This window comes from Pristis pectinata, chromosome 3, assembly GCF_009764475.1.
Source record: "Pristis pectinata isolate sPriPec2 chromosome 3, sPriPec2.1.pri, whole genome shotgun sequence".
NCBI lineage: Eukaryota > Metazoa > Chordata > Chondrichthyes > Rhinopristiformes > Pristidae > Pristis > Pristis pectinata.
In genome coordinates this window covers 130714231-130730612 of record NC_067407.1, presented here as the reverse complement: position 1 = coordinate 130730612, position 16382 = coordinate 130714231, and the positions used below count along the sequence as shown (strand labels likewise).

The 16382-nt window shown below is 40.3% G+C and overlaps 1 protein-coding gene across 5 annotated transcripts in view; it reads left to right on the top strand.

Annotated features, from left to right (window-relative positions):
• The window catches only part of akt3a (v-akt murine thymoma viral oncogene homolog 3a), a 426682-nt gene that overhangs the window by 27481 nt on the left and 382819 nt on the right, over positions 1–16382 (top strand). The gene's annotated exons all lie outside the window — the stretch shown is intronic.

Here is a 16382-nt window from a genome sequence, read left to right as displayed (position 1 = left end):
AGTGACTTTCTTGACCACTGTAGTCCTTCTGATGAAGATGTTCCCATGACACTGTTGGATAGAGAGTTCCAGGATTTAGACCATACAATGATGAAGGCATGACAATAGATTTTTAGAACAGGATGGTGTGTGACATGGAGGGGAACCTGCAGGTAGTGATGTTCCTATGCATCTGCTGCCCTTGTTTCTGGTGGTAAAGTGTCAATTTGCAGTGTGCTGTTGGAATATCCTAGGTGAGTAACAGCGAAGCATTTAGTGCTGCTGTGTTTTGGTGGTGGGAACAATTAATGTTTGACGTGATGAATGGGATGCCAAACAGCCTGCTTTGACTTGAATAATGTCAAGCTGCTTGACTGTTGTTGGATCAGGATTCATCCAGGCGAGTGAAAAGTATTCCAAACACTCCTTACTTGTACTCTGTAGGTGGTGAAAAGGCAATGGGGTGTCTGGAAGTGAGTCACACTGCAGAATATCCAGCTTTGCTTTCATCATCACAGTATTTATTGGATTGGTGGAGATGATTTTCTGTGAAGGATCAAACTGGCCCATGTCTTCAAGTTCTAGTTGTAATATTTATTATATTATTTTGCAAATGAAAGCCTTTTTTCTCAAACTCTGCTGTCAATGTGTTTAATACTCATAGGGTTGGGAGTGGTACTCACAATGCACACTATGTGTGGATTGGTGTGAGTGGGACATGATGCCTTTCCCCTCCAGCCCCACCCTGACCTGTGTTACCAAGCCAACACGATCCTGCTACAAAGCCCTTCTGGCACTGCGGATTTATTGTCAGTAGCCAGGTCCCAATAGTTGCAGCTGCTGGCTGGATTCTGTGCAAGCCATACTATGCTAACTATGGCCTTCATTTTGTAGGGTTATCTCAACAAAACTCAGGTGTTAGCAGACATTATCAACCTCCACATAAATCTGTGGGTGCAATCAAATGCAGAAGTCCAGAAGTTGATGTCATCCATTGCAATAGATCATAGGGAGGGTGAAGAGGAGACAATTCCCCAAGTGCAAGGTCAGCTGTGAGTGCAGATAGTTTGTCACTAATCACAGACCCTGAGTCAATAATAGCTCAGTGACAAATGCTGTCATAGGATCACTTGGCCTGAGGATGGGACTAGATCTTCATGGATGTTAACCTCCTGACCAAATAGGAATGTGTGGTCACCCGAATGTGACACATTTCCATATTCTCATTCTTTCCCTATATTCTTTCCCATTTTCCAACTGTACAGGGTACTGATGAGGCTGCACCTAGAGTACTGCGTGCAGTTCTGGTCTCCTTACTTGATGAAAGATCTACTGGCTTTGGAGGTGGTGCAGAGGAGGTTCACCAGGTTGATTCCAGAGATGAAGGGGTTAGCCTATGAGGAGAGATTGAGTTGCCTAGGACTATACTCACTGGAATTCAGAAGAATGAGAGGGGATCTGATAGAAACATAAAATTATGAAAGGGATAGATAAGATAGAGGCAGGAGCGTTGTTTCCACTGGTAGGTGAGACTAGAACTAGGGGACATAGCCTCAAGATTCGGGGGAACAGATTTAGGATGGAGATGAGGAGAAACTGCTTTTCCCAGAGAGCAGTGAATCTGTGGAATTCTCTGCCCAGGGAAGCAGTAGAGGCTACCTCATTAAATATATTTAAGACACAGTTAAGTAGATTTTTGCACAGTAGAGGAATTAAGGGTTATGGGGGAAAGGCAGGTAGGTGGATCTGAGTCCACAGCCAGGTCAGCCATGATCTTATTGAATGGTGGAGATGGCCTACTCTTGCTCCTATTTCCTATGTTCTTATGTTTCCCTTAATACCAGTGGTTCTCAAAAGTCTACCAATCATAGGTTTAACATTAATAATTGACTAACATCCATTGCCACAAGAGGGTTCCAAATTTCTATTTCACTTTGCTTGTAAAGTATTTCCTAACTTAACTTCTGAAAGGCGTGGCTCTAAGTTTTAGATGATAGTCCCTAGTCTTAAAGTTACAAAAAAACCCAGAAATATCTCCCCCAATATACCCCATCAGGTCTCCTTAATATATGGAAAATTTCAATCAAATTAGCCTTTAACTTTTTAAATCCCAGGGAATATAAAGCTCATTTCTGTAAATCTCTCCTTTTAACTTGGCCAGATAGTCCATGTATCATTCCTGTGGACCTATGCTGCACTCCCTCCAGGTTAGCATATTATCTGAAGGAGTTTGTTCAGAACTGGCTACAGAATTCCAAAAGCAAAATATAGCAGATACTGGAACTATGAATTAAAAATAACGAATGCTGGAAATACTTAGCAGGTCAGGTAGAAAGAGAAAAAGGGTTGATGTTTCAGATGAATGCAAGGTCATCAACCTGAAATGTTAACTAGTTAACTTGAAATATTAAAATAATATAACCAGGGCTTTGTATAGTTATAACATAACTTTGATCCCCTTGTAGTCAAGATACTTAGGCCAGCAAAACATGTCTTTCTGATTATTTTCTGTACCTATTCTTGATTTATTAATAATCCACTTGGATGACTTCATCTCTAGCTATGTTGAGTTCCGTTAGCCATAGTTTTCCCCATTCAATCAATCTACTAATATCTCTTCATAACATAATGCTTACATCTACAGTGCTTACAATGCCACATATCTTTTGAGTCATCGACAAATGTGGTTAAGCAGCTTTCCATACCATCATCTAAGTTAAGGGTCTGGACCCAAAGCATTGTCTGTCCATTTCCCTCCACAGATGCTGCCTGACCGGCTGAGTTCCTCCAGCATCTTGTTTGTTGCTAAGTTGCTTGTAAGTAGACTGACCAGCTGCAGCCTCAAAACAGAACTTTGTGGGACACCAGTTGAAGAACTTGCTCATATTGCTACTCTCTGTCACCTGATGCTCATCTGGTTTCCTAGCCAGATCAAAAGTATGCCTTCATGAGTTTCAACTTTAGTCAATGATCTCTTATCAGGAACTTAACATTTAAAACCATTTAGAAGTCCATGTTATTAACACCCCCATAGATGATCCCTTGCAGTATTTTCATCACTTCTTCAAAAAATCCAAATTGAACTCAGTAAGCATGACTTATTCTTTAAAAATCCAAACAGCCTTTCTCAGATCAACTGAACGTTTTCAAGGTATTCAGCCACTCTATCGTTAATTACAGACTCTACTAATTTTCCTGACTACAGATGTTAGGCTAACTATAATTTCCTGATTTTTGAATAGAGGGAACTTCAGAAAATTATAATTAGGGCATCTGCAGTGTTCTTGATTACTTCCTTTAAAACCCTGGGATGGAAACCATTTGGTCATGAAGGTTTGTCACTCTTCTGTGCCATTTTTATTAATTACTGTTATTTTGATTACATTAATTTTGGTGAGTTCCTGTCCCCAATTCATTGTGTGGCTACAGCTAAATTTCAGTAATTTTTAAAATGACAGTCTAGTTCTGATAATGTTGTTAGGATGGGGATTCTACACCAGGAACAAGGGACATGAAGCTGCACAAATAGTTGCCATAGTGAAGTCAGTGGAAGTTAATTGAAATCAACGGAGCTGGATTTGTGAAGGTGAGTATAACTAATAGCTGATACCCTTGCATGCATATCATATAAGTAACCAAAAACTTATTTCTCCCAGTTTAGCAAACACCGGTGTGAATAAACCAAAATAGTGATTCTGCACGCTATTTAAATTATACATTAATTGTTAATGTCAATAAAAAAACAGTTGGATATAGGAGCTTGAGTACTCTGTGCACCAAAATAGACTTGCTGTGAAGTCAGAAGTCCAGTATGAGATGAAGTCAGACTGATTAGAAATGGAACTTCTAAGGATGTCAAGAAGTAATGTTTAGATTGCTGCAAAGTACTTTTTGTAACAGATATGAGGCACATTGAAGGGGAAACTGCAAGGAAGAAATCAAGCAATTCCTCAGGATTAAATTTTGTTTTCATTTGAAGAGCGGTAGAAATTGAGTTTATTTTTCCAATTTCTCCCTCTCTGTTTTCTTCCCTTCAAGTTAACAATGTCTTCCTACTTGGTCATACAGAATATTGACAAGAGGAACTGAGATCATGAGAAACAGAAGCAGGAAAAGGCCATTTGGCCCCTTGAGCCTGCATCACCCTTCTGTAGACTTGTTATTTCAGCATCACTTTCCTGCTGTTTTTATGTGCCACAAAAAACATTTTATTTTAGTATTTATTTGGAGAAGGTGAAAAGCTGATGATATTTCAGAGAATTATATGTTAAATGTATTGATGAGATGGCTTTTATGTAATATCCCTGATAAATAACGAAAGGAGGAGATAACCAATTAGAAAGAAGCAAGTTATAACCAATAAGAAGAATGGCCAGAGCCTTAATATTTTTTGCAGGTTCTATTTAGGACCTCTAGAAAAGCATTGATAAAGTTAAAGCAACGGCTGCTGTACAAGCTGCAAGGAGAGGCTATGCCAGATAAAACTCAATGAATGCCATTTAGCAAATTGATATTTGGCCAAACATTTGTATTACATGCCCCTCTGACCACTGCTGTTTCTAATTTAGAAAAAATGTTCTTAAATAGAATTCTACATACTCAAATTTACAAATGCTCAACTTGGGAGAATATTTGAGACTGATGACTCAGTTAAAGAGGATGTATAAAATATTTTTAAGTGGTGAGAATTATAGCAAATGAAATTGAATCAAGAAAAGTGCAAAATATAACATTGTTGGAAGAAAATAAAAAATGAAGACATAACTAGTCAATGAATAATGTCAAACTGAGAAGGTAAGCTGTTGAAAGCAATTGAGGAGTGATAATAAGCTTAATGCTAACCATGCCCAGTTATTGTAATGCAGCAATCAACAAATTGAATAGGATGTTAAAACTCTTTTGCCAAATAAATACTGAGCTTAATTCTAAAGCTGCCTTGCTGAAACAACCTTGTGCTTGGGTGCAGACGTATTGTAGAAGCAAATCAATGCTGATAAAATGTAAGGCAATATATGTTAGAATGGGGAAAGAAGTATGTTGTAATTGCACATTTTTATATCGGGTACAGAAACAGAGAGAAAATGCTGATTTTCAGATCAGTAAATCTTACACTAGTGATAGACAAGGTTATTAAAAATGTTAATGGAATCCTTGGTTCCATGCCTTAAGACATAAGGGCTAATTTTTGGGTGATCAATTCCACTGCGAGACTGATAGTGTTCACACCATCACCCTGATTGAATCTGTCCAAGATATGACCATTTATTTTTCCTGACTCAACCATTGGATGTATTAAAATAGCATAATTACACTTGAAATTTAGATAACTATGCAAGGGGGAAAATAGGTTATTCTGAGATAAAATAGGGTGGGAGGAAGCTTCATGGAGCTTAAACCATAACATATATCTGTTGAGCAAAATGTATCTAGTTCTATGCTTTGAACGTTACAGAAGCAACTCCTTCAAAATCAGATTAACCTGTCATTTATTTGCTTTGGTTGCCTTCAGCACAACGAGAATTATGCCTTAAGAACAATTTATTAATGTTAAATGCTTCTGACAATGTGAAGAAGTGAGATGCTAAAAAGTGCTGATTCTATTTTCCTGAATTCTGACTATATTGAAATACAAACATTAGGCCAGATAATAGGAAATTTCTCTCATCAGGAGAGGTATTGACAACTGATGGCCATTGGTTGGTGAGAGATTTAGAAGGGACCTGAGGAAGAACATTTCCACCAGAAGGAATCTGGAACTCCCTGCCTAAGCAGGAGGTGGAGGCAGAGACTCTCCCAACATTTAACAAGTATCTAGAAGAGCTCTTGAATCACCAAAGTATAGAATGTTACAGACCTAGTGCTGGTGAAAGGGATTAGTATAGGTACTTGATGATTGGCATTGACATGGTGGGCCAAAGGACCTCTGTCTGTGCTGTATATGTCTAGAGCTCTATTAACACTTATTTCATCATTTTTCAGCGCTTTAAAACTCCTGCAGAACTCCTTGCGATGGTTAAGCATTTTTGCCCAAAAATGAATAGTATTCATTTATTTATTATGTCACAAGATGCAGGAGTGAAAATCTGCTTGACTTTTAGAATATTTCAACTAATTCTGATGGATTTCTTGCAGTATTTAATTGGCTTGTTTGAAAATGGGTATGAGAGAGAGAGAGCGAGTCTAATTTATTCAATTAAAAATAATGTGTGATTGTTATTTCCAATTATGTTTCTGATTGATAGATATTTTTGGAAGGTAGCTTACTTTATTCTGACTGGTCCCAGTCTAAGAAAATTTATTACCTTATCTATTACACATCAATGAGTCTATGACAGCTTTGAAGAGACCTTGTGAGGTCAGACAACTTCTTTAGTCAGCAAGAAAATAAAAACAACCTCCAGAAAGAAATGTGATTTATGTCTTAGCATAGTGTAGATGTTGTAAATTTTTCTATTACAACAAAGAGCAAGTTAAGCTAAAAACCACTTTGAAAATATACTGTATATTGTCTCTTATTTATTCTGATTATAGCTTAATAAATTTGCTTTGGAGTTGAAACCTTGAAGGTCTACTGTTGTATTATTTTGTTACCTTTCAAAGATGAAGATGCCATGTAGGCATAGAATAGAGCCAATGGCTGAAAAAACGTATGTATAAACATGAGACTAAGTGGGAGTGTGAGTAGTTATGAAGATGCAAAAAGGCTTTAAGGGGATATGGACAAGTTTAATGAATAAGCAACAACATGGCAGACAGAAGAACACATGAAAGTGTACAAGATCTCCAATTTAGTGGAAAGACAGAAATGTTGAGTTTTTTTTAAATGGTGAGAGACTGGGGAATGATGATATACAAAGAGATCTGGGTGGTCTTGTAAATAAGTCACTGACGGCAATGACAGCAGCAAAGAGGAAGGCAAATGATATGTTGGCCTTTATTGCAAAAGGATTTGTGTACAAGAGGAAAGGTGTCTTGCTATAAACGAAACATCGACTATCCATTTCCCTCCATAGATGCTGCCTGACCCGCTGAGTTCCTCCAGCTCCTTTGGGTGTGGCTTCAGCTACGTTGGACTGTGCCTGCAGTATTGTGTACAGTTTTACTCTCCTCACCTAAAGAAGGACATACTTGCTATTAAGGGAGTGCAGCAGTTCACTGGAGTGTAGCAGGTCAGTCCTATGAGGAGAGATTGAGTAAACTAGATATTAGACCAATGAGAGGTGACTTCATTAAACATATAAAATTCTTAAAGAGTTCAACAGGTTAGATGTGTTTCCCGTGGTTGAGAAAGTTAGAGCTGGGGATCTCAGTCTCTAAATAAGGAGTAGGCCATTTAGTACTGAGATGAGAAGAAATGTCTTCATTTGTGGTGAATCTTTGACACATTCTACCTTGGAGTGTTGTGGAGGCCCAGTCATTTATTGACATCAAAATAGAGGCTGATAGATTTTCAGATGTTGAAGGAATTGAGGGATTTGGGGATAGGGCAAGCAAATGGATTTTGAAGCAGAAGATCAGCCATGATTTTGTTGAATGGTGGAATAGACTTGATGGGCTGAATGGTCTACTCTTGCTCCCATATCTTATGTCCTTGTGTATTGGACAGAGGGGCCATGTCACTGGACTAGTAATCCAGAGGCCCGGTCTGTTTGCCAATTTTAATTGTTTAAATTATAAAATTGGAATCAATGGAAGTTTAAAGTAAAATATTGCTTAAATCTGACTGATTCATTAATATCCCTTTAAGGCTAGAAAGCTGAATTCCTCACATTATATGTCCTTTGCTCAAACTTCTGTTCCATCTCTTTAACTGCCCACTTAAGTAGCCCAGCAAGCTTTTCAAGATCAACTCAATGGAATGCACAACAAATGCAAATATTGCCTACGTTCTGACAATGTCCACATTCCAAGAATAAATAAAAGTAGTTTTTAAAAAACTTCTGAAGCTACCAAGGCATATGAAGTATTTCATGGGATATGGGAAACTACAACTTAGCCAAGGAAATCAGAAGCCAAGAAATTCTACTGTTCGAAAATGCCAGTGCTCGCAAGTGGATGACTGCAGTCTTAAAAAACGAAAAATAACTTAAATATGTAACATCCATCATTTCATTTCCTTCCTCCTGCAATCCAGAGACTTTTAAAACAAAAGTGATTCCCAACTAGCCACCAAAAATATATACACGGTAGTGTAGCGGTTAGCGCAACGCTATTACAGCGCCAGCGATCGGGGTTCGATTCCCATCGCTGTCTGTAAGGAGTTTGTGCATTCTCCTGTGTCTGCTTGGGTTTCCTCCGGGTGCTCCGGTTTCCTCCCACATTCTAACGACGTATGGGTAGGTTAATTTGGGGGTTTAAAATGGGCGGCGCGGACTCGTTGGGCCGGAAGGGCCTGTTACCACACTGTAAATAAAATTTAAAATTTTAAATAAGAAATATAGTGAAATTGATAGTGATATTTTACATGACCTGCCAAATGAAATTTAAAAACTCTTTAGAGCAATATAGACCCTGATGCCTTTTTTTATAAATCGCTAAACCTAGTCGAAGATTGAGGCCTATAAATTGTACCATTTCAAATCCTGTACTGAGAAATGAATTGGTTAATGCAAAAAGTATTGTTTAAGCAAAGCAAATGTTTGGTTTCCAGAAAATTGTAGGAGAAACAGAACTCCAAAGGATCAAGGGAAGAGGATTCTGCATTCAATCTCTTGAGCAATGTGGTTTTGAGGCTTTTTAACAAGTGTTAGAAATAAAACTGGATTGCTGAAACTAATTTGTGGTTGTACAGCAATTGTCAGGAAGTGCAAAATGAATCTCTTACATTTACTATTACTTGCCTTTGGAACGAAAGATTATTTTGATCTTAAGAACGTATTTGTAACTGATGATACAGAACTTTGCATATTATCTGGTTTTCCTTCGTAGAGCATTCTGAGAGGAATGGTAAATTTAAATGTCTTTCTAGAACACTGAGGCCAACCGATAAATAGTTGAGTCCACTGTGATTAGATTGAATGTTTCCAATGAGAATTCACTCATAATTGTCTCAAAGTTGATCTGCTAAGTCTGGCACTGTGAGGAATCCTTAAAATGTGAAAACTTAGGTTTTAATGTCCACAGAACCAATCACTTCGTGATCAGAAAATGAAGCTTGTATGAGGGCCTTGCAAAATGCAATGTTACCAGAAGAGGGAATGGAACAAACTGTAGCCAAGAAATTCTAGTGCTCTCAAGTGGATAAGCTGGATGAGTGTTGCAGTAAGGTACCAATGATTGTTTCAGTCAAGGGCACCTCACTGTAAACTTTGTTAGTGTACCCACGGGAATGAAAATCAGACCCTGGCCAGTTGTGAGATACAATTTCGGTGCAGCAGTTTGGGTCAAGGCAAGTGCGGTGGGTTGTGAAAATGTCTGTTGACAAGATAATTGGCAGAGGGTGCATCAGAGATCCAGAAATTAGTGGATTGGGAACAACATCTTGGGACAGTTGGGGTGTGGGGAGGGGGGAGTTCAGTGCATTGCAGGAGGGGGTGCAGAAGGATGAAAAGTAATTTGAATGGTAATTTGAAGGAAATTAAGGATGAGTGCATTTACCTGACAGAGGTCCTGATCTGGCATTGCATTGACAAGGGTCAGCTGTCTCAGGAGTAGCCAATAATGGTGTTGTCCCCCCCATTATGCTCCAAAAGGAGCATTAGATTGGGAAATTGTGTTGGACTGTAGAGATAACTTGTGCCTGGAATTATCCAGTCGAATTTCTGGAGTGACATGAAATGAGCTGTTATATTACACCACAGAAAATATAGCTTTTCAATTGCATCATGAAAAATTTCTAAACGCTCATTCTTCTGTCAAAGTTAATATTAATTAACAGTATAATTCTATATCTAACAATGTGTGGTTGAATATTGGTCCTGTTCTGCAAGAAATGTCCATCCCTTGTACCTCTTTATTTTCTGAAATCAAATATTCCATTCTGAGAAATGTTTATCTGTAGAGCAGTGAAATCCCTTTCTATCGTTTAAACCCCAGGATTTAAAACAGGAAAAAAAAATGTAGGAAAGGGGTTTGGGTGTTGCTGGCAGTGCTGCCATTTATTGTCCATCCCTAGTTGACTAAGGTGGTAGCTAAAAGTCAACTGTATTGGTGGGTCTGGCATCACATATGGGTAAAGGTAAGGATGGCAGATTTCCTTCCTTGAATAACATAAGTGAACAAGATGGGCTTTTATAACAATCCAGTAGTTTTGTAGTCATCACTACTGGGATTGACTTTTCAAAACAAAATTCCAATTACTTGAATTTAAATTTCCCAGCTTCCACTATGGGATTCAAACCTTTGTCACTGGATCAACGATCCAAAACTCTGGCTGCTAGTCCAGTAACTTAACAACTATGCCATTACACCCCTTTGAGAGGCTGATTGACTAGAAAATTTGGTATCCAATGATAATACCAAATTAACATTGACCCTGGAATTTCTATTGTGAGGGGAACATTAGAATTTTCTTGGCAAACTGGCTGCTGAGAATCATTGAGTACTTACTGTGTCTTTTGTAATAGTTGCCAAATTGGCTTCAGGTCCCCAGTATGTGCTGCCCTTGTGGAGAGAGCTGTCTGGAATTCGACACTGACCTTCAATGTTATAGAAAATTCTGCAAAATTAATTTGCACAAGTATAACCTGTAACTGTGTAGGCCACTCATGTGGGTGCAAGCCTTCACAAAGAATGTGAGTCCTGCTTTAAAGGGAACTTGGGTGACCAGATCCAAGACCATAGACTCCAGCACTTGAAACCACCTACAAGTAGGTCCCCTTTAAGTTGTGTATTTACATTTCATTTCAGGACTCCTGCCACCATATCCCAGGTGGGGAAGGGAGGCATGCGCACATGCTTACAATGATGATGCAGCAAACTAGTAATCCACAGTCCTGGATGAACAATCCATAGACCCAAGTTCAAATTCCATGCTGGCAAATGTCGAATTTAAATTCAGTTAACGATCTAGAACTTTTTCACCCAGCGCGTGGTTGGAATCTGGAACGCACTGGCTGAGTGGGCGGTGGAGGCAGATATTCTCACATTTAACTATCTAGACAAGCACATGAATTGCCAAGGCATAGAAGGCTGCAGATCAAGTGCTGGGAAATGAGATTAGTGTATTCGCTGGAGTGCAGGAGAATGAGGGGAGATCTTGTAGAGGTATACAAAATTATGAAGGGTATAGATAGGGTGAATGCATGCAGGCTTTTTCCCCTCAGATTTGGTGAGACTAGAGGACATAGGTTTATTGTGAAAGGTGAAATATATAAGGGGAATCTGAGGGGGAACATCTTCACTCAGAGGGTGGTGCGAGTGTGGAACGAGCTGCCAGCGGAAGTGGTAGATGTGGGTTCAATTGTAACATTTAAGAGAAGTTTGGATAGGTACATGGATGGGAGGGGTTTGGAGGGATATGGTCCGGGTGCAGGTAGATGGGACTAGGCAGAAGATCAGGTCAGCATAGACTGGATGGGCCGAATGGCCTGTTTCTGTGCTGTAGTGCTCTATGACTCTAGGTAGGTATGTGATAGTTGGCATGGACATGGTGGGCTGATGGTGCTGCAAAGAAAGAATAGAACTGTCAGACCACCCGCCACCAACCTAGGCACTGAATTTAGTTGTGGCAAATTAATCTTGTGAAGTCCTCCACACAAGTATCTAGACACTAGTGTCTAAATTGGGAGGACTCTCCCATGGACTGGTCAAGCAACAGGCAACATAGTAGTTTTCACAGAATCACAAGTTACTGACGGTGTGCCAGACTCTTCCATTACAATGGCTGGGAAAGTTCTGTTTCCCGCAGGACAGACTCACCAGAGGTGATGGTTCTATAATGTACAAGTGAGGAGAAGTAGCCCTTAAGTTCCTAAACATTGACACAAGATCTCTCAAAGTCTTGGAGCATCAGATGAAATTAGGGAAGGAAATCTCCTCCTGATTACTGCCACTGTCCTCTCAAATCTAATGAATCAGTGCTCCTCTATGTTGTATGTACTCTAGATAGGGGACTCCATTGTCCATCTTCAGGATTGGTTTGCCAGCACCACTGCTGAGCAGGTTGGCTGAGTACAAAAGGACATGGCTGCCAGATTGGATCTGCGGCAGGTAATGAGTAAACCAACACAAGGGATAAACTTACCTGGCCTCATCCTTGTCAATTTACCTATGGCAGTAGTGGTGAAGCAGCCACCACAGAGTCCTGAGGAGGCAGTTATGCTTTCACAATGAGGATACCCTTCATTGTACAATTAGATTATATCTGGCAGTTCAAAACTGAGAGGTCAGGAGGCATCAAGGACTATCAGCAATGTAAAACCATCACAAACGTGTAAAACATCATGCCCAGCACAATCTTGGTGAATGACAAAGCACTCTCAAAAGGCCAGAAGGACTCCTCGTGCTTCTAATTCTTATGTTGTTCTATAAGCAGATGCGGCTGAGGCGGAGAAATTGAGAAAACGGGATCGCATCCTTGCAAGAGACGGGGTGGGAGGAGCTGTAATCGAGGTAGCTATGGGCATCAGTGGCACAGCTACCTCGACTACAGCTCCTCTCACCCTGTCTCTTGCAAGGACGCTATCCCTCTTTCTCAATTTTTCTGCATCTGCCACATCTGTTCCAATGATGAGGCTTTCCACTACAGGACATCCGAGATGTCCAACTTCTTTTCTAAACAGGGCTTCCCCCCGACTGTAGTCGAGAGAGCTCACACCCATATCTCTGCCATTTCCTGCACCTCAGCTCTCACCCCCACCCCTCCCAGACCCAACAGGGATAGGGTCCCCCTTGTCACCACATTTCATCCCACCAGCCTACGTATCCCAACACATCATTCTCCGCCACTTCTGCCATCTCCAATTGGACCCCACCACCAGGCATATCTTCCCCTCCCCGCCCCTTTCTGCCTTTCGCAGGAACCACTCTCTCTGCGACACCCTAGTTCACTCATTCTCCGCACCACTCCCCCCCCCCCACCTATCCTGCTACCACCCCAGGAAATTTCCACTGCCCCTGTCATAGGTGCAACACCTGCCCCCTACACCACCTCCATCACCTCCATCCAGGGACCCAAACAGTCCTTTCAATTGAGACAGAGATTCACCTGCACCTCCCTTAATATCATCTACTGCATTTGGTGCTCCAAGTGTGGCCTCCTCTACATTGGTGAGACCAAACACAGACTAGATGACCATTTTGCAGTATACCTGTGCTCTGTCCATAACAGCGATCTGCATCTCCCCATTGCTAGTCACTTCAACTCCCCCTCCCACACTATCACAGATATTGTCAGTCCTTGGCCTCCTCCACTGCCAGGAGAATTCCAAGTTCAAATTGGAGGAACAGCACCTCATTTTCCATCTTGGAACCTTGCAGCCTAACGACATGAACATTGAATTCTCCCACTTTAAGTAATCCCCACTCCCCTTCCCCACAACCCCACCCCCCCTTCACCATGCCTCTTCTTTTCTTCTCTTTCCGAGCCAATCTCTCTTTCTTCTACTCCTTTTTTTTCCTGGATGAAAGAATGTGAGAGATATGAAATGCAACACCATCCTTATTTGGAAATATATCACTATTGCTTCATTGCTTCAAAGTCCTGGAACTTTCTTCCCAATAGCATTCTGGAAGTACCTTTACTAGAAGGACTACAGCAGTTCAATAAGGTGGCCAACACCAACTTCTTAAGAGGAATTAGGGAAGGTCAATAAATACTGCCCTTGTTAGTGGTATCCTGATTCTGAAAAATGAATCAATAACAAAGTTTAATGTGTTTCTTCTGACATGGAGCAATTTATCAGCCATTGCTTTTTGGTCATTTCTTTATATATTGTTTAAACCATTTTGCTATGTCTCTAAAAGCACCTGAACATTTTGAAAACCTCTAAATGATATTGATTGGACTTCTTAAATAAAGGATAATTTTTGATTGTATCATAACACTAAGATTGATACCATTATACTATTATTTTCTTTGTGGTTAGCTGTATTAGGAAAATAGGAAATGAACTAAATGAAACAAAAAATTAATAAAATTAGATTTTTTTTACTATTCTCTTATTTCTTCTCTATCTTGTGGAATTCCCCAAGTTAGAAGCATAAATGCTGTCTCAAATACATTTGCTTTTTTTTTCTAGATTGAGGATAATCTGCCACTTAGCAGTTGGCTACCCTTTGGCAATAATTCTTTGGACAATTTTAGGATTTTTCTGGATTTTATAACAAGGGGCAACATTTTTTTCTTGGAAATGTAGTTTTCCAGTCAGGCAGGCTAAACTGTTTTGGCTGAAGATGTTTTACAAGTAATTGGAAATATCCAGTAAACTTGGCCTAGATTACAGGGTCATGGGCATCACAAGGATATGACTAATGTGCTTTTGAGTAGTTTTGTAGTTCAAAAACATTCAATACTGAAAAATGTATTCTCTGCAGGGATTGTAGTAATAAAACAAATCAAAACCGTTTAATACTGGATGAGTAGCCCACCAGGTTTTTGAGCCATGCACGTGGTAGATTTGAACATTTAGGAATCTGACCATGTTTCAGAATACTCCTATTCTTAGGAAGTCCTTCAGAATGATTTGCTTCATTCTGGCCCCGTGGGTTTAGAGTGGGCTGAAGTTTAGATGTGGGTGCCACAGGTGGGCCAGAAGGTTATTGATGGGATGGGCAGGTGGGTAGTTTTAGATGCTCCTTACACCATTTATGTTAGAGTTCTGTGTGCGCTTGACAGATGAACAAGATTCTCAATGCAATCCCGAATGTTCCTTCTCCATTTTGAATAGTCATGGGCCAGGGATTCTCAAGAATTAGTGTGCGGATATTACACCTTTTCAGGGAGACTTCAAGATTATCATTGAACCTTAAAAGTTGCTTACACACTAATCTCTTGGCATGACTGAGCTCAAAATAGAAAATGTGTTTTGGAAGCCTTGTGGCAGGTCTGGATAGGATGTGGCCTGGAAATCACAGCCAACTGACTGTAATTAGAACCTCAAAGTGGGGATGTTGACGAAACATTGATGTTGCTTCACTCATCCTGCCATTTGCTTTGGAAGATTTTGTACGGTCAACGTTGATGCCCGCTGTAGGTAGTCTATATCTCAGAAGTGTGCAGGAGGTAGTGATCACTGCTATCCATTAAACGATGACCTTTGTGCTGGTTTGAGATCTTGGTCTTGCAAAACACTTTTCCTCAATAGCCAAAGGCTGTGCTCGTGCACTAGAATGATGGTGAATTGCTGAGTAGTGGCACCCGGGATGTGGAAAGTTGTCCACGTTTTCCAGGGTTTTGTTGTGGACCTGACCCAATAGGGGCAGGTTGGTCGAGAAACTTTGTTCTGTGCATGTTAAACGTAAGGCTCATTCTGTCAGTGAATGAGTCGACAAAAAATTATTTATCAGCCTCCAAACATGTGCATATGCAAGCATTGTCTGCATACTGCAGCCTAATGAATGAAGTTGGAGTGAGCTTGGTTCTAGAAGGTGCAGTGGAGGTGATGTAGGTTGAACAGATTTGTATTGTAGCTTAGCTCCACACCATCTTGTTGGAGGTGAGCATTGCAGGGAGAAAGATTGAGAAAAATGTTGGGATGATGACACAGTCTTGCTTAGTACTGAGATTGTTAGTTTAGATAATGGCATGCTTCTCCTCATAAAACAGATGTAAGATGGAGACAAATTTCTGTGGGCAGTCTTTGTGAGAAGGATGCACTACACTGCCTCTCAATTGTTCAAGTCAAACACTTTTGTGAGATCTAAAAAGGCTATGTATGGTAGTTGATGTTGCTCCCTGTATTTCACTTGGATTTGTTGCACAGTGATGATCATCTATGGTGTCTCTGAATGGACTGAATCCAATTTGGGTAACAGGTCTTCTGTCACAGGGGAGGTTGAGAAGGATCCTGCCAATGACGTCCTGTGGCAGATAGCAGAGAGACCATTCTGTAGTTAACGCCACCTGATTGGTCACCTTTCTTGAAGATGGTCATGACTACATTGCCTCTGAGTTTCCCCAGACATGGGAGATGAAGTTGTGAATTTGTGACTGAAATTCCTCTCCACCAGGAATACCATGTGCTCCTAATGCCTTCTTGTCTTTAAATTGGCAAATGGTCTTTTCAACTTTTAATCAGGCAGGAGTGGTGACAAAACTGCAATGGAAATTTGGCTCTGGGATAGAATCAAGGACATTCACATCAAAGATAGAGTCATTGTTGAAGGGTTTCTCAAAGTGCTCCTCTCAGAAGGTGCTGACTTTGTCTCTGTGCCCAATAAGTTCACTTATATTCTTGGCTGTCCGCAGGATGGGATCTTGGCTCTATTGGGTCATGATGGCCTTGATGGTGTGGAATAAGTAT